Raw genomic sequence first — 19,349 nt, 5'->3', positions numbered from 1 at the left:
GACCCTCCCTGCCTGCCTGCAGTGCATCCTGGACCCTCCACCTCTGCCACCACCATGCGGTGGAGACCCTCACACCTGCCTGCAGTGCGGTCTGGAACCCTCACCACGCACAGTCGTCTAGCACCCTCCTACCTACCAAAGGTGTGTCTGCCTGTCCTGGAGGACTACTCCTGCAACACACCTTCTAGACCCTCACACTTTTTACCTGCGGCTGCCTGGAATATCACACTACCCAGTAATCTCAGGAGAATACTCACCACCTGCCTGCCACCTACCTGCCACGCTGCATCTGGAGAGACCTCTACCTACCTGTGTCTGGGAGAACCCTCCTGGGGGGGGGGGGGGGGGGGGGGCTGCACCATGTGTGTGTGTGTGTGTGTGGTAATGTGTCAATGTGTGTGTGTGTGTGTGTGTGTGTGTGTGTGTCACATACATGTGTCTGGAGGACCTCCCACCTGCCTGCCTGCCTGTGTCTGGGCCTCCTGCAGCCTGGAGGCCTGCCTAGCACTGCTTGAGTCTCACCTACCTGCAGCTGTCTACCCCAATGGAGCCACCACGCACCTACCTGCCTGTGGGAGAGACCTCACCTGCACGGTGCGCCTGGAGACCTCACCTGTCTACCTACCTGCCTGATGCACATCCTGGAGAAGACCACTCTACCTGCCATACCTGCCACCTAGACCTACACCGGGATCGGACCTGCCTACCACCATGCGTCTGGACCCTCCTGCTCATACCTGCCGCCATATATAAAGGGTTCTCACCTATACCACAATCTCTGTGTCTCGGAGGACCCTCCTGCCACCACCATACCTGCAATCTCTACTATATATGATCTGGACCCTCCTGCCATGATCGTCTCAGACCCTCCTGTCTCTACCTACCACCACTGCACACCTGCCATATACATTCTGCCATCCTCGGACCCTCCTGCCTGCCACCAGTCTCACAGTCTGGACCCTCCTACCACACCCAAGAGCACCTGTCCTGGACCCTCCTGCCAATATGGACCTCCTGCCTGCACTACCATACTGTAATCTACCTCGGATCTGGAGACCCTCCACCTGCCTGCAAGTGGGCTCCTCTACCACCTGTCTACCGCACCTGCACACAAGGAAGGAATGTGTGAGATAATGTCTGGAGGACCCTCCACCTGCCTGTCTACCCTGCCGCCTACCTGCAATAATGTCTGGTCTCACCTGCCTGCACACACACCTGCCACACCTGCAATGTCATCTGGATAATCCTTACCCATCCTGGGAGGATCCGCTCCCTACCCTGCGTACCAGGAAAGGAAGGAAGAAGGAAAGGAATATCTGGAGGACCCTCCTACCACCACACACCTACCACCTGCGGACATGTCCTGGAGGACTCTCACTACCTGCAAAAAAAACCAATATAGACCCTCACCTGCCTGCCTTGTCTACCTGTCTGGAGACACCTGCTACCTACCACCTGTCTGTCTCATCCTCCTACCTGCCTACCTGATGCGGCTGCCTGCAGAGAGACCCTCCTACCTACAGTCTGTCTCGTCTCCTGGTTCTACAGTGCGTGGAGCCCTCTACCTGCAAGCCTGGTGCTCCTCACCGCCTGCGTGTCTGCCTGTCCTAGACCCTCCACCTGCCTGCCTTGATCTACCTGGTCTCGTCTCTACCACCTGCAATGGAGAGCCCTCCACCTGCCTGCCACCTAGTCTGGACCTCCTGCACCACCATGTCTGGAGGACCTCCTGCCTGCCAGTCTGGAATATCTGCCACCTGCCACAATCCTGGAACCCTCCTACCACCACCACCAGTCTGGACCCTCCTGCAATCTGGACCTCTTACCACCACCTGCGTGATGGTTCCTCCTGCCACCACCTGTCCTCATTCCTCCATGCCACCACCTGCGGGAGGAGCTCTCCTACCTGCCCTGCCTGCCACCTGCCTGCAAAGGAATGTCCTGCAATGTCTGGACCTCCTACCTGCACCTGCCTGCCACTGCCTGCGGAATGTCTGCAATGTCTGGACCTCCTACCTGCAGCCTGGAGGACCCTCCTGCCTGCCATGGAGACCTCTACAAACCTGGAGACCCTCTGCCTACCTTGTCTGCCACCCTCGTTCTGCAATGTCTAGGTCTCCTACCACCTGTCTAGACTGCCTCACAGGAAGGATGGAGAGACCCTCACGCACCTACCTTCTGGAAGACCATCACCTGCTGTGTCTACCGTCTCTGGAGAGACCCTGCACCACACACAGTGCGTGGAGAATATACGGGGGAAGGAAGGAACGTCGTGGAAGACCCTCACCTGCCTGCAGTGCGTGGAAGACCCTCCTACCTACACACACACGAATATCTAGACCCTCCTGCCTACCTTACCTACAAAGGAATGTCTGGGAAGACCCTCTACACACACACACACCTGGTGTCTGCAGAATAATACCACCACCTACCACCACCTACCATGGAGAGACCCTCCTACCTACCTGCTTGTATGCCGCTGGAGAGACCCTCTGCAAAGGAAGGAAGGAACACAGTACGCTCCTGGAGACCCTCACACACACACCACCTGCACGTGTCTGGAGACCACCAGGGGGGGGGGGGGGAAGGGTGTGCGGCTCTGGAGGCCCTCCTCGGACCACCGTCTGTCCTGGGCTCTCCTGCCTGCTCCTGGAGCCTCACCTGCCACCTGTGTGTCTGCAAATCTCGGAGGACCCTCCTGCCTGTCTTGTGTCTGCACCGCAGTCTGGAACCCTACCTGCCTGCCACCTGTCTGGGTACCTCCTACCTGCCAGTCTGGACCCTCCTGCCTGCCAGTCTGGACCTCCTGCCACCTGCAGTGGGACCCTCCTACCACCGCCCTCTGGACCCTCCTGCCTGCCATATAGGCAGTCTCGTCCTCCTGCAAAGTCTGTCGGAGGACCTCACCTGCCACCACCTGCCTGCCATAATGGACCCTCCTGCCTGCAGCCTGGACCCTCCTGCAAACACCTGCCTGTCTGGGACTCTCACCTGCAGCCCTGGACCTCCACCCTGTTCTACAGCGTACACATACCTGCCTGGTCTGCAATGTCTCTGGGAATCCTCCTGCCTGCCACACTTACTAGCCTGGACCCTCACACCACATACTGGATGGAGCCTCTACCTGCCTTCTGGAGGACCCTCCTGCCTCTTGTGTCTGCAATATGGAGGGCCTCACCACCACCGATGCGGCTCTAGACCAAAGGAAGGGGGGGAAACGCGGATGGAGAATACCACCACGGTCTGTCTAAGGAGAGACCTCCTACCTACCTACACGAGTGCGTCTAGACCCTCCACCTGCCTGTCTGCGGTCCTGGAGAACCTCCTGCCCCAGTCACGTCTAGACCCTCACCTGCCACCTGCGCGTATGCCTGGATAGAACCTCACCTGCCACAGCTCTGGAGAGACCTGCACACACCTGCCACGTGCGTGGAGACCCTCACACCACACGTGCGGTCCTGGAGACCCTCCTACCTACCCACCTGTGTATGCCTGTCCTGGAGACCCTCACCACCCACCTGCCCTGCAGCCTGGAGCCACCACCTGCCTGCCTGCGACGTGGAGACCTCACCTGCATGTCTGGACTCCACTGCCGCCTGCCTGCCTGCCTGCCGCCTGCCATCGGGACCTCCTGCCTGCCTGCTGATCGGACCTCCTGCCTGCCGCCGCCGCACCGCGCCGCCGTCAGTGCTGGACCCTCCTGCCTGCCATACCACCGCAATCTCGGTCCCTCCTGCCTGCAATGGATATCCTGCCATCCTGGGTCCTCCTACCTGCCTGTCACCTACCGTCTGGAAGTCCTCTACCGGTTTCTACCTGGACCGCCTGCCACCACGGATCTGGACCTCTGCAAATTCTCAGGGACCTGCCTGTCTACCACCACGATCTGCGTGGAGACCCTCCTACTACCTGCCTGCCATAAGCGGCAATCCTGGGAGGACCCTCCTACCTGCCTGCAGTCGTCCTGGACCCTCCACCATGCCACCTGGATACCTGCAGTGCGTCTGGGAGACCCTCCTGCCACCTGCCACGTGCGTGAGACCCTACCTGCCACCTGCCTGCCACCTGCCACCTGCCTGCACACCTGCCCTGGACCATCCCTGGGACCACCTGGACCACCTGGATATCTGCAGCGTGGAGGACCCTCCCACCACCTGCACCTGCAATACCTGTCCTGGGAACCTGCGGCACGTCTAGACCTCCTACACAATGCGATATAGTCTCTACCAGCCTGGCGTACACAGCTCTGGACCTCACCTGCCTGTCTGAATCCTAGACCTACCTGCAAGATAAGTGGAGAATACCTCCTACCACCTGCCTGGAGCCCTCTACCTACCTGCTGCCTTGTCTACCTGTCCTGGAGGGTCTCACACACACACACACGTGCGTGTCTGGGAGACCCTCCCCTGCACGTACGTGCAGGAGGGTCTGCCACCTGCCTGATCACGGTGCGTACGGAGACCCTCTGCCACCACCACCACCTGCAGTGCGTCTGGACCCTCTACCACCTGCGGTCTCATGGACCTCCTGCCTGATGCTGATCCTGGAGGACCCTCCACCACCACCTACCGCAGTCTGGTGATGAACTCCACTGCAATCCTGGACCACCACTATACCACCACCATACGTGATCTGGGTCTGGAATATGCCTGCCACCTGCAGTCTGATCTGGGGACCCTCCTGCCACCTCCCTGTGATCTCTGCAGTGCGTCACCTGACCCTCCACTGCCACCTGCAGCTTCCTGCAGGGGACCTCCTGCTCTACCTTGCCTGATCAGGACCCTCCTGCCACCTCTTGTCTGGATATCCTGCCATACAGTCTCATCCTCCTACCACCTACCTGCCACCACCTATACCATGATCTGCCTGAGTGCGTCTGGAATATCCTCCTGCCACTCTGTCCTGGACCCTCTGCCACCACCTGCAGTGGTGGACCCTCTACCACCTGCCACAGTCTCGGACCCTGCACCCGTCCTGCCTGGAATGTCTGGACTCCTGCCACCACCTGCCTGGACCTGCCACCTGCGGTCTGTCTGGACCCTCCACCTGCCACACGTGCGTGTCTACCTGCAATCCTGGAGACCTCACCTGCCACCACCACAAAGGAAAGGTCACGTCTGGACCCTCCTACTCTGCCACCTGCCACCTGCAGTGCGTCCTGTCGCGAGGCGCTCCCTGCCACATACACCTGCAGATAAGTCCTCAGACCCTCCTGCCTACCTGCCTGCGCAGTCTGGACCCTCCTGCCTGCCGTGCGTGGAGACCTGGACCTCCTGCCACCAAAGGTGCTGTGTCCTGAGACCCTCCTGCCACAGCCACCACACAATCTGGAGCCACTCCACCATACCTGCACCACAGTGCAGTCTGGGTCTCACACACCATACCCTGCCACATCTGGAGACCCTCACCACCCTGCCTACCTGCATACCCATGCAGCCTGGAGGAATACTCCTGCCTGCGCGTGGAGACCACAGTCCTGCCCCTAGACCCTATAAAGACCTACCACCACCTGCTTGCTGTCTACCTGTCTAGATACCTCACCACCTGCCTGCCACAGCTCTCGGAGACCTCCTGCCTGCAGATGCCAGACCCTGGAGACCTGCTGTCTAGCCCTGGTGATCTGATCTGGAATATCCTACCTGCCTGCAGTCAGTCTGGAACCCTCCACCTGCCACCACCTGCCACTCTACTACAGTCTGATGAGATCTACCACAGTCTGTCTCGGGTCCCTCCTACCACCAAAGGTGTGATCTACCGCAGTCCTCAGGGTCCTCCTGCAAAGTCTCGGACTCTCGTATACTGATCTTAATCTCATCCTCCTGCACCATGTGATCTCAAATATCCTGCCTGCCAGTGGAACCCGCCTTTGCCGCCATGTCTGAGATATCCTGCCTGCCATGCCACAGTCTCGGACCCTCCTGCCACCTGCAGTCTCGGACCTCCTGCCACCGTCTGTGCCTGGACCCTCCTGCCTGCTGTGTCAATACTGGACCTCCACCTGCCACCATGCAGTCCTCCTGACGTCACCTGCCTTGTCTGCAATCTGGACCCTCCTGCCACCATGATCGGTCAGGGATATCCACCGCCGCCACCGTGCAATACTGCCTGGAGTCCCTCGGACCCTGCCATGCGCATCTGGACCATCCACCGCCACCACCACCGATGCGTCCTGGATCCTGCCACCTGCCTGTCTGATGATCACCTGCAATGGACCTCCTGCCATACCTGCCTGCCACCACCAGTGCTGATCCTGGACCTCCTACCTGCAAAGGAAGTTGGCTGTCCTACCCTTGTCTCAGACCCTCCTGCTACCTGTGCGGGATGGAGGACCCTCCTACCAAAGGGAAGGAAGGAAAGGAATGCGTGGAGACCCTCCACCTGCCTGCAGTCTGCGTGGACCCTCCACCACCCTCGTTCCTACACGGTGCGGTCCTGGAGACTCCTCCACCAAAGGAAAGGTGTCTGTCTGGAGACCTCCTGCAAAGGAAAGGTGCTACGTCCGTGGAGACCTCCTGCCACCTACCTGCAGTGCATCCCTGGAGACCTCCACCTGATGCATCTGGAGACCTCACCACCTGCAGTCACCTTCTAGACCCTCCTGCCACCTGCGGCTAGTCTGGGAGACCCTCCTGCCACCTACTGCCACCTGCCTACAAAGGAGAAGGAATACCTGCCACCACAGCTCCTGGAGACCCTACCTGCCACACAATGCAAGCCCTCTTGGAACCACTCCCTGCCACCTGCGGCAGTCCTGGAGAACCTCCTGCCTGCGCAATCTGGAGACCTGCCTGCAGCCTGCAATGCAGACCCACCACAGTCCTGACACACACTGCACTGGAGACCTGCCACACACCTGCACACACACTGGAGACCACTCACCGCACTGCACCGCGCATGACTCTGCCACCGCACTTGCCCTGGAGTGACCTTGTCACCTTGCCTGCCTGCGCGCGCGCTCTGCGCGCACACGCTGCGCGCGCGCGCGCGCGCGCGTCGATGATGATCGATCGATGATCGATCGATCGATAATCGGTGATCGATGATCGATGATAATATGTCGTCAGAACCTGCCGCGCGCGCCGCGCCTGCGCGCGCCGCGCGCGCGCGCGCCGCGCGCGCGCCGCGCGCGGTCGATCAATCAATGTCCTCGGAGGGTCTCCTGCCGCCTGCCTGCCTGCCACCGCACCGCGGTAATCTGGTCCTCCACCTGCCAGTCAATCTGGATATCCTCCACCTGCAAAGGCCTGTCTGGGTCTCCACTCCTGCCACCGCCTGCCGTAATCCATATCGGGACCATATCTGCACTGCCGTCTGGAGTCCCTCCTGCAATCCTGGACCCTCACCTGCAATGCATCTGGAACCCTCCTGCCACCACCTGCGGCTGTCTACCACAGTCATCTGGGAGGACCCTCCACCACCACCTACGTGCGGTCCTGGAGGACCCTCCACCTACCTGCAGTGCGGTCTGGAGACCCTCACCTGCCACTACACCTACCTGCAATGCGTCTGGAGGGTCTCCTACCTACCACCACCACCTGAGTGCGCTCTGGAGGACCTCCTACCTGCCACCAATGGAGACCTGCCTACCTGCAGTGGTCGGTCCTGGAGACCCTCTACGATAAATGCAGACCAGCAGCCTACTTGTCACATGGGAACAGAAACCCACTACCACCTGTGTCTGTCTACCTGCAGTCTCGGAGGCCTCCTGCCTGCGCGGTACATGGAGGGCTCTGCACTTACACACACCTGCGGCGTGCATGGGGAGGCCGCCTCACCACCTGCCTGCCTTGTAGAGCCTCCTACACTGTGACGTGCACTCAGACCACCACCTGCGTACAATAAGACCTACCACCTGCACCTACCTGTCACACACACATACAGAAAACACCACACACACATGCATACAGAAAACACCACACACACACACACACACGCATACACACATACAGAAAACACCACACACACACACACACACACACACACACACACACACACACACACACACACACATACAGAAAACACCACACACACACACACACACACACACACACACACACACACACCTCACCCCACATGTGAAACACTGGAATCATGACCGTTCCTGGCTGGGTTTCGATCCAAACACAGGCTCCACATCGTGTTTGTGAGTGTGTAATACCTTCTGGGCCGAGGCCCCACCAGCCTGTACCACCATTGACGACAGGAACACAGAACATCGTTTTCAGAGTGTAGTTCATCAAAAACTTTTTCCACCCGGGATGTCCTTCAAAACCGCACGTCCTCAAAGCATTCACCATACAGACCACACTGTCGAGCCAATCATCTCTCAATACTGTTGCGGTTATGGAAATTCATAGAACACCATTCAGGTTCCTAAAGAGTAGTTCTCTCGGTAAGTACGTGTTTTATAGATAGCCCTATCCCCTCGTCTAACGGGTATTTAAATGTTCCTGCGCTGTGGTTTGTTATAATGGTTCTGATTCCCTTTTGTTCGGGGTTGCACAACCGCCAGCGTCGCCGGCGACCGCACCGCATCGCCCTCGCCTGAATTCGCTCCTCCGCCTGGCCGGTCGCGGGGTTTTCCGCTCGATTTGGCGGGTGAGAGGAGAGTGCGAGGGTGCATGCGCGGAAGGGCGTCCGTCCGTCTGTGAAGGAGACAGAGTTCTGAGATCGACGAGAGTCTGAGGAGATTGACGAATCCTCTGTGAAGATTGACGTGAGTCTGAGGAGATTGACGAATCCTCTGTGAAGATTGACGTGAGTCTGAGGAGATTGACGAATCCTCTGTGAAGATTGACGTGAGTCTGAGGAGATTGACGAATCCTCTGTGAAGATTGACGTGAGTCTGAGGAGATTGACGAATCCTCTGTGAAGATTGACGAGAGCTCTGAGGAGATTGACGAATCCTCTGTGAAGATTAACGGGAGTCTGAGGAGATTGACGAATCCTCTGTGAAGGAGACGGAGCTCTGAGGAGATCGACGGGAGCTCTGAGGAGATTGACGAATCCTCTGTGAATGAGACAGAGCTCTGAGGAGATCGACGGGAGCTCTGAGGAGATTGACGAATCTTCTGAGAAGATTGACGGGAGTCTGAGGAGGTTGACCAATCCTCTGAGGAGATCGACGAGAGTCTGAGGAGATCGACGAATCCTCTGTGAAGGAGACGGAGCTCTGAGGAGATCGACCAATCCTCTGTGAAGGAGACGGAGCTCTGAGGAGATTGACGAGAGTCTGAGGAGATTGACGAATCCTCTGTGAAGGAGACAGAGCTCTGAGAAGATCGACGAGAGGTCTGAGGAGATTGACGAGAGCTCTGAGGAGATTGACGAGAGCTCTGAGGAGATTGACGAGAGCTCTGAGGAGATTGACGAGAGCTCTGAGGAGGTCGACGAGAGTCTGAGGAGGTCGACGAGAGTCTGAGGAGATTCAGTCGGTCGGTGCGGGTCTTCTTCGACCAGCCTGCGCCTTGCCGGCTTCACCAGCTTGGATCCTCCGGATCGTGCAAGGGATCCCGTTCGGCCCCGAAGACCAGGTCCAAGATAGACCCTTACCTCCAGCTCACCTTCCCTCCGAGCTGGGGGTATTAATAAAGGCGATTGCCACCATCTCTGTCTGCGCGTGCGTGTGTCTGTTCGTGGCGCCAGTCTGGATAAGTGGACTTGTTGTTAAGTGCATGCTCGTTTGTACATTCCGCATAGAACCGGCTGTAGGCTTTTTGCTCGTGTCTTTTCCCCATCCCCCCATTGACTGCTTACGTGCTTGTTTAAAATAAATAAACCCGCATTGTTTGAATGTTAGTCTGCTCATTGCGTCATTTTCTACCATTGACTGCCACGGCACATATCGGGAATGAACTGGCAGTTTAAGCTGATAAACGTGATAATCTGGTCCGACGGGATTTGGCGAATTAAAACTGCTCAGCTTCGCACACGGAACGAGCACGCTTAAGCGGCTCGTTTTCGTCCAAGTCCCGTCGAGGTATAAACTCTCGGTATTTCTGTCCGCGTAAATAGTTAGGTATATCGACAATTCGGCGATTGACCCTGTAGCATGGACAGAATAATTGACTAGTTTATGATGCGTTAAGGCATCCGTGGCTGGGTTCCGGGGTTGGTCCAGAAAGCCACGACTGGATTGCGGCCTTCGGTGGGCGCGCGACCGCGATTTGGCTAAAACGGTCGTCCGCACGCCGAATGCGGCGGAATCCATAACACTGTTGTCAGGAAGTGGGATGCGAACCCATCCACCTGCGTAAATTTGCAGGTTTGAATCAACAACACTGGTGTCCGAGAGCGGGATTCAAATTCATCCGCCTCCAAACTAAATTAACGGGATTAGCAACCCTCCGTTCCCATTAAATTCTGAGCATTCAAATTTTATTCCCGATACGCAAAATGGCAGCTCAAGGCGAGCAGTGGCAGGGAGGAATAGATTTAGAATTAATAGAATCTATGATCCAGGACGCCATCGCCATGCAGGAGGAACCCGTACCAGAAGGTTGGGAAAGGCGGCAATGCAATGTATCTGGTTCTTTTTATTATTACAACCCCACCACTAATTGTAGCCAGTGGGAGCGGCCTGTGCAGGAACTTTACCGGCAACCAAAAATGGAGTCGCAAAATGGCGGCGCGGCTCCATCTCGGCGCGCCACAAAGCGGGAGAGGGCTAATTATAACGCAACGAGCCGCACGGCACGGGGGAAGCGCTCCCGTTTACCGGTTCAAACCACGTGGTCATGGCAGGCGAAGCAGGACTACGACGCGTACATTGACGAGATTCATACATGATTGTCGGATGCCTTGAAACAGGTTGAGTGTGATGGAAATTATATAGAAGAATTACAAATTAAATTGGACGAGGCACTACGGCAGGCAGACGAGGCACTACGGCAGGCAGACGAGGCACTACGGCAGGCAGACGAGGCACTACGGCAGGCAGACGAGGTTCGGGAAGATTATGTGCACGGGGTTGTGTGCGTGCCGTGATGTCCTTTCTGAAGACAACTACAGATCACCAGTCAACTTTGCCTTGTGGAGAAGAGGTTGGAGGTGCAAGGTTCGATGGCATTGGAATTTATGGACTTGGAGAAGGCATCTAACACTGTCCCAAGAGAGATGGTGCCAGAAGGGAGTGGCTGGTTGGGAGTGCCAGAAGCAGAAGTTAGGTTGGTGGAAGGGATGTACAGAGGAACGATGGGGAGAGTTTTGGTTGGTCCTGGGATGTCTGAGGAGTTCAGTGTGAACATCGGTTTGAGGCAGGGAATCGCTCTCAGCCCACTCACGTTTATCATGGTGATGGAGTTGGTAAGCAGGAAGTTGAGCTTGAGGGGTCGTGTGGGGTGGATTCTGTATGTGGATGATCTGGCTGTTGTGGTGGAGAGTTGGTGGGAGATGCAGGAAGTACTGGGGGGAGTGGAAGGAGGAATTTTGAGAAGCATGGGCTGAAGATGAGTCTGGAGAGGACTGAAGTGATGTGGGTCGGGCAGCATAGAAAATAAATGAGTATCAGGTTAGGGGGGATTGGTGAAATGCCGGCTGAGATGGGCTGGACACTTGGTGCGGATTGGGGAAGAGAGAGTGGCAAAGAGTGGATAGGTTGAGGGAGCAAGGTAGGAGGAAAAGAGGTAGACCGTGGTTGAGATGGGAGGATCGTGTGATCGTATGGTCGGGGTGGTTGGAGAGTGGAGAGAGTTGGCTGAGGCCAGAGGGAGGTCTGGTGGAGGAGTATTTTGGCCAAGGTAGGGCAGAAGCTTGGTGCCATTGGACCTCATCCCTTATAAAGGGAAGAGGAGGAGAAGAAGAAGAAGAACAAGGATTCTCTGTAATAGCTTTGGCCTTCTATTGTCTTGTTTCCTTGCTCTCTCTGTTTTATCCATCTCCGTTTCCATGGTGGGACATGGTCTTTGTCGGTAGGGCCTGGTTTATTTTTCTTGTGGCGACGTTTGCGTGTCACTTTTTTCTTGAATGAGCAATGTTGTTGCAAAGTTCACAGTGTTGATTTCCTTCAATCTGGCTGACCTTGGTATGATTTTTCCGAGTGCTGTGTTGGTTGTCCTCACCAGTATTTTTGTCTCTCTGTTATTTTCTATTTTGTAGAGTTATGGTCTTTCTCTGAGTGCTATCAGCCTCATCTATTTTGTTGGCCAGCTCTTCCTCCAGTTCACACTGCTCTACATCTTCCTTGTCTTCTTCGTTTCCCTCCTGCAATTTTCCATCCTCTTCCTGCCCATCATTATCTACCCCTCCCTGCACTTCATCTTCCACTCCTTCCTTCTGTCGTTCTCCCTCCTCTTTGTGCCCATCACTATCCATGGAGTTCTTACCCCCCCCCCCCCCCACTGGTAGAAGTGCCTCCTGGTTCATGTCATTGAGTTGAGTCCGTTCCTCTCCGCGCAGTGGGTCTGTATCCACTACTTCTCCCTCTATCACTTGCTGTCCCAGCCCAGACGGTGTGTGTGTGTGTGTGTGTGTGTGTGTGTGTGTGTGTGTGTGTGTGTGTGTGTGTGTGTGTGTGTGTGTGTGTGTGTGTGTGTGTGTGTCCGTCCGAACATAATATATTCTGTGTTACAGTGTTGGTTCTGCCAAAGCAGTTTCTTGGCAAGCGTCATGTTGGGTGGTTTGTCATCCCTCTCCCAGCAGTTGTGAGGGCAGGAATTTGTAATCGCGCATGCACACACACACACACACACACACACACACACACACACACACACACACACACACACACACACACACACACACACACACACACAATCATAAGACAATTGGCTAAAGCACAAATTGTAATTGCATCATCTTTTTTACAAACTTCTTCTTTCTGCATACACCAATTTCTCCAAGAGAGCGTATTCTTTTCTTCTTTTGTAGGGTTACTGTTTTGTTCAAAATCATTTTTGACTTTGAATACCACCATTATGTTGGCAAAAGTATTGGGACAGCACATCTAAAAGTGAAATGAACCTTTCCTGCGCATTTTTCCTCCACACTATTTATTGAGACGTGTAACAGGTATTTAAACTCAGTGCTAGTAGTTAAGGAATGCCAGTAAAGAGATGACCTTCCTTCACTATGCAAGAGCTATTAGGTGGACATTTCTGTCATATTGTCCAATATTGTAACAATATATATAGTGTTCCATATGTGGACCAATAAATGAAGCGTCACTTCCGCTTGAGCCAGAGACGTGTGGGTGGTCGATGCTGTTACAAATATATCTTCATGGAATAAATGGAAAACAGCAGATTGTGCTAAAATTGAAAATAGGACAGGCAAGTCACACTTATTGCCAGATGAGTACAGAAGTCCCTTGAAGCATGCAATGGCACATTATTCCTGTTATCTATAATAGCATGGAAATCTGGTTTTTGCTTTGCAGTTAAGGTGGTTGCTTAAGATCTTAGGGTCCTGAGTTTGAGCCCCTGTCGTGCCATGAAGGTAACACCAGGTGGGTTGACTCAACCTATCATGCTTCCGTGGTCGGCAAACCGAGAACCCGCTTCCTGGGAATAATGAGCTATTTGAGAATCCTGCGTCAGAGTGGCCATCCATCCAGGATTGTGTCACCTTGCCAAGGAAAAACTGCCTCAACAGCCCTAATGCGTCTGAAGATGCGAAATGAGTGTTTCTCCTTCGTCAACAACAACTTGGTACAAAGTGTTGATTGAAGGGTCCTAGCCATTTCTTGCCAAGGGCATCCTGGTTAAATTCCTAAAATCAAGGCTTACAGCACACCTTAACTCCTTTGTTCCTCTTTTCTCCCGTTTGTCGAACTGCCTGCCTGAGACTGTTCAATCGCACTTTGCTCCAGGAGTTCAAGTAGGGTGAGGAAGGCAGGGAAGCTACCTGGATACCACCATCTCGCATCATCCCCACCATTTCGTTTCATCCTCGATATTCTTTCTACCCCTATGAACCCGACTTTTACACAAGCCTCTTTCCAGTAACTCTTTCCTTCCCTCTTCTTTTCCTGTTGCATGCATTCCCTTGATGTGTCCAACCACAGCCCCATTGCCCTGCTGAGTATACACTATCTACACTGCCTTTTCTTTTTTTTTAACCCACTGTCACCTCGTTTTTCTATTCAAAATATGAATAAATTCATACATATAAGGCTGGCAACACCCTATTACACATCAATTTTATGGGTGTGAAGCAACAACGATACATACATTCATTGTACCTTCCCATCCCAATACTTTTAGAAAACTATTATAAATTGAATGCACTGGAACTCTTCACAATCAATACCAAAGTAAACTTTGTATCGACACAGTCTTTCGAACAATGCCAGGATCCCAATGAGTTTTTCACCGGTGTTTACCCGCTGCGAATGTATTTTTTACCACGAGCTTACAGGATGTGATGGAATGGCCTCAAATGCTGTAGGTTATTGAGGGGGCGATGAAGGACTGTATGAAAAATGCCAATTATTTATATCTCTGGAAAAAAAAAATTTGTAACTTCCCTAAAACCAAAAAAAGTCCAAACACGTTTGACACCGCCAGTAAGAAAGAAGGAAATGGGCAGACAGCACAAGCAGGGAGGATACCACGTCGGATATGGAATATAACATAGTCGTCTTGGAACCAATTATGGAAATATACACAGGATATGCACATTTCACGAGTAATTGCAACTGAGAGTTCAACTGAGGACTTCTCACCCACCCTGTACACGTGCATTCGTATAGTTTGTCTAGATTCCAGAGCATGATGCCCTGTTTTCGTGCCTCCATACAGTTTATCAATATTGAATCGTGGAATGTGGTTCAAAATGTCCTGAAGCACATTCCACAATTCATCTGACGTGTTGAGTTGTTGTTTGACTTTCTCTGTCTCCATATAATCCCATGTCGCGTCAATGATGTGCATATCAGGACTTCGAGCAGGTAAAGGCATCTTCTTGAGGATTCCATCACCCTCTTTACATTCCACATCGGTTTTCACCATATTGACTGCATGCTCGAGGTCATTGTCATGTTGATTGATGAAAGCCTGCCCAATGAGACGCGTTCCTGAAGAAATGGCACGATGCCTCAGAACCTACCTGCACCTGTCGGCAGTCAGTCTACTTTCAATGTTGTGTAAATCTCTGACATCAAAGGATGAGATGCAGCTCGACACCTGTATTGATCAACCCCCATGCTTTACTAGAGCTGTTGTACACTGACTGCTTGACTGCTCCCCATCTACCTTTGAATAAACCACCATTGATTATTGACAAACTTCAAACTTGGACTCACCTGTGATGGGCACCTTGTTGCAGGTTGGGTTATCCCATTGTTTTTTTCTGCTGCCCATTTCAGCCTTTTTGTTTGGGTGTCTCTCCTCAGAAAACATTCAGGCAGATATACATCCGTTGAGATGACTTTGCGGTAATGGGTATCTTGCTGTTCTCGAAGAAATATTAACACCTAAGGTCATTCTAAATATCTCCACTGGATTGTTGTCTTGCATGCAGAGAACATACCCCGAGGTACTTAACATCACTTTTGGAGAGTTTGGGCTTTCTTTCTCGAGTTCTTCAATAATTATCAACACTCAGTTTCATGTACCTCCTTCCAGGTCATGCATACAGCTCCTGCTTAGCCATGAAGTCTGGTAGCATTCTGCTGCATGGAGTAGTGTTCACTTGCTGAGACTTTGATTTATATATGCTTATCGTATATTTCCTTCTTAGAAACCATAGTATTCAACACACTACAATGTTACTACCGCCTATGCTTTTATGGTCCTTCTGCAACTTTCCGATTGCTTGCATAACTGGAGAGTTCATAGAACATGATACCCCGTGCAGTGTTCAAATATATGCGTCAATTTTAATGAAATAGTGATTTTTAAAGATCGATAAAAAAACCCTGAAGTTTAGTGTAACTGAAGCAGTCTTAAATTTCACCCTTATACACTGTAATAAGATGACGTTGAGTCACGATTTAGGAGATGGAGGCTTTATTGATCACCATGGAACGCAACGTCAATCAGCATCATACATCGCCATATCGAAGGCCTCTTTGCCAAGCTGATACTGTACTCTAACATACCACACCCACGTCCCAGGGCCTGCACTTGACAGCTCCTATTGCTAGGGTTGGGTAAATAGTGTTTTTTTTCGGTTAAGTGTCTTCGCATAGCATTTTCTATGGCCATTTTCGATGCTGAATCTGAAAACGCTGGAATTTTTTTTTTTTTTACCTCCGATGACTTTTGACCCCCGGACCTTTAATTTATTCTAAATGGCGAGAAAAAATGATATTTTTTATGAATTTCTGACCAACTGAGAGAAAATAAGGTTTGTAATATATCAAGTTATAGGTTTTTCTGATCAGGAAATACGAAAATGACACTTACGCAACGATTTGATGATTTTTGAAAACCGCACAATATTTTGCTAAAATTGAACTGTTTTTGTCATTCTCAGATCAACATAAGACCGAGATCACACCGGTGCCGCCAACAAAAGTTCATTAATGTTATCCTGCACAGATTCATCGGGTTTGATAGCATTCTTTATAGAGTTGTGCAGCTCGGTCAAACTGAATTTTTGAGTGCGGAATTTTCCTGCTCCATCCTTCACACGTCTTTGTTGGCATATCTCTGGAGCTACAGTTAAGCGTAAATATGTCACTTCCGCGAGAAGTTCTTTCTCCGATAGTGTACTCAGTAAATCTAGACTGTCTGGGGTCAAAGGTCCTTTGTGCTTTTTGCAAGTTTGTATAGTATTCAATAGCCTAGTATTTTTCTTTTTCTCCAAGTCTTCCTTTTTCCTCAATTACTTGATTTCGGTCCTATGCAACATCCAATCAATTTGAAAATGTGATTAGCGTATTCCATGACCTGAAAAACGTATGGAATGACATATTGCAAGCCTTATTAGAGTCACATTAGAGAAGGAAAACATGAAAAGGTCAATTTTTGGCCACCATTTTGAATAAATTAAGGTTCTGGGGGTCAAAGGTCATCGGAGGAAAAAAATTCGACCGGATTCGGATTCAGCATGGAAAACTGCCGGAGAAAATGCTATGCACAAAATTTCAATCATATTTACCCAACCCTAATATTGCATACACCACCCTAAAGAACATGTCCAAGTACTGTAAAACTGGAGGTTCTTGGAAGTATTAAGAAAGTGATTTGTATTCCACATGTTCAAGTATATTATTATTCAATTTAAATGAAGGTTTAAAGAGGATTAAAAACGTGTAAATAAATCATTTCCTGGTTTTACCACCTTTTTACATCACTCTATCTAGCACGTTATGTTAGTTCTTCGTGTATGTTTATATCCTTGATAACATCCTCAAACACTAGTATGGTTCACCGTGTCATGCCATGGGAATTGCGTGCCAAAAGCGATTTTATTGTTTAAATGCCATCTATAGGGTGTTAATCAACAGAAAAACTTGGGTGGCAATTTTACTTTTGGGAATTTGGGTTTTTGTGGGGGCTTAAACGGCGGTACCGTCATTTCACAGTTTATCGCCCGAAATGAAAGCGCTGGTATTGTTATAACTATTTTTATCTTTTAAAATATTAATAGGAAAATTATGAAAAAAATCAGGTGTCTTCCTCATATCATCATTCATTTATATACCAAATATTTAGTTGATATCCTGAATAATTATTGATGTATTAACAAATATATTATTTGTACATGCAGAGTATGTGAACCACGATATCCACCTTCTCTGAACCAGGTTAACATTTTGTCCATTTCAGCACCTTTGATTGTCTCCTACTATAAAACAATTCTAACTTTATATATGTACAATAAATGAATGCTCGGCCTAATCGATGATAGTAACGTAGCAATATTTTATGAACTATGTTCTTCCCAGAAAAGTATCCAATGCAGAAATGTCATCCGTGACTAGATGATTTTAACAACCTCAGCACCAGTTAGTGTCAGGAATTGCCTTTCCTTTGCTACATTATTTAGGCATATACTGTGATATTTACACGATATGATTGTGTATGTTTATGTATATACAAGAAAAAAAACGACAAATGTATTTTATGACAAAACATGTAATATTCATGACATGACTTCATAGCACTGATTCAAATAAAGGAAATAAAAATATACTTTTCTGTAATCATCACACATTCATACCACCTTTTACCACCAGTAATTACTCCACTCAACATCTAGATGAATACTAACAATAGACTAAATGAATGTAGAATCTTAAATGAAACTTATTGGGTCATTTGCTGATCTTAATACATTGGCTGACTGATTGGCTACATGTCATCTTTGTCACAAATACTGTAGTCATTCACGTTTCCAGTCGGTGCATTTGCATAATGCTGTGCATGGCAAGCGATTTTTATGGCATGAACAGTTCACTTTCTCTTTGCACGCACCTTTGCATCCACATCTAACTAGTTCAAGTACTACACGTGGTGCTGGCTTTTCGAGACATTGTACTGGTATAAGTTTTTTGTCGTCATTTAGTTTCCATCCATTGCCCTCTGGGAGCAGGTTCTTTGGCCTTGGTTCTTGGTAGGTTTTGTCTCTTTTGGACATCAGGTTGGCACGCTGTATGAGGTTTCAGAGTGCTTCGCGTCGGTGGAAGCTTTTCACCCTCCAAGTTCTTGACCTTGAACAGCTCCCATCGAAGATCTGGCAATGTGACGCACAAACTTTTGCTGGAGTATACACTGCAGACGAACGTCTCGACATTGACAACATCAGCTTCAGGAAGACTGTCTGGACATCCAAAGATCTGGAAAGTCTTCATAATCTTGATGCTTGAAGGTAGTTGCAGGAACTTGGTTATCCACGCTTTCTTCGATATACTGAAGAACTTTCCACCCCAATCCGCGCCAGTGAAGTTGTGCAGTCCTATCAAAGCCTTTGCCTTCTCCGTTCCAATCGCAGTGCACCTCTCTTTGATGTCAATTGTCCGGAAGAATTTCCCTCTGCCAGTTAACATCTTCAATTGTCCTGGGATGGTGTTGTTGGCAACAAGATCTATCAACAACAAGAACACATCTGTATCTGGGGACCACACATACATGTCTCGCGTTGACATTCCTTGTCTTGCTGCATCGATGACACCAGTGTCATCAGTGGATTTCATTCTCTCGACCACTCCATACTCCACTCTCTTCTCGATGTTGAGGACACTGCTGTAGCTGGTTTCAAGATGTAGGTCTGACAGGAAGTTGACAAACTGTTTGCTGCGTACTGTGTTGTGTACAGAGAGTGCCAAGCCAATGTTCAGCGGTGTCTCTGTGTGTGACACAAATCCAACATCTGACTTTGGCCGATGGCAAACTTGCTTGACGCTCTTTACATTTTGCACAAGTACTTGTGATACAATGCTGACGGTGTTCTTTATGGCTCCA

Source organism: Eptatretus burgeri, chromosome 3 (genome assembly GCF_056783735.1).
Source record: "Eptatretus burgeri isolate ZD-2024b chromosome 3, Ebu_testis_v1, whole genome shotgun sequence".
Taxonomy (NCBI): domain Eukaryota; kingdom Metazoa; phylum Chordata; class Myxini; order Myxiniformes; family Myxinidae; genus Eptatretus; species Eptatretus burgeri.
Note: the sequence above shows the minus strand (reverse complement) of the source record.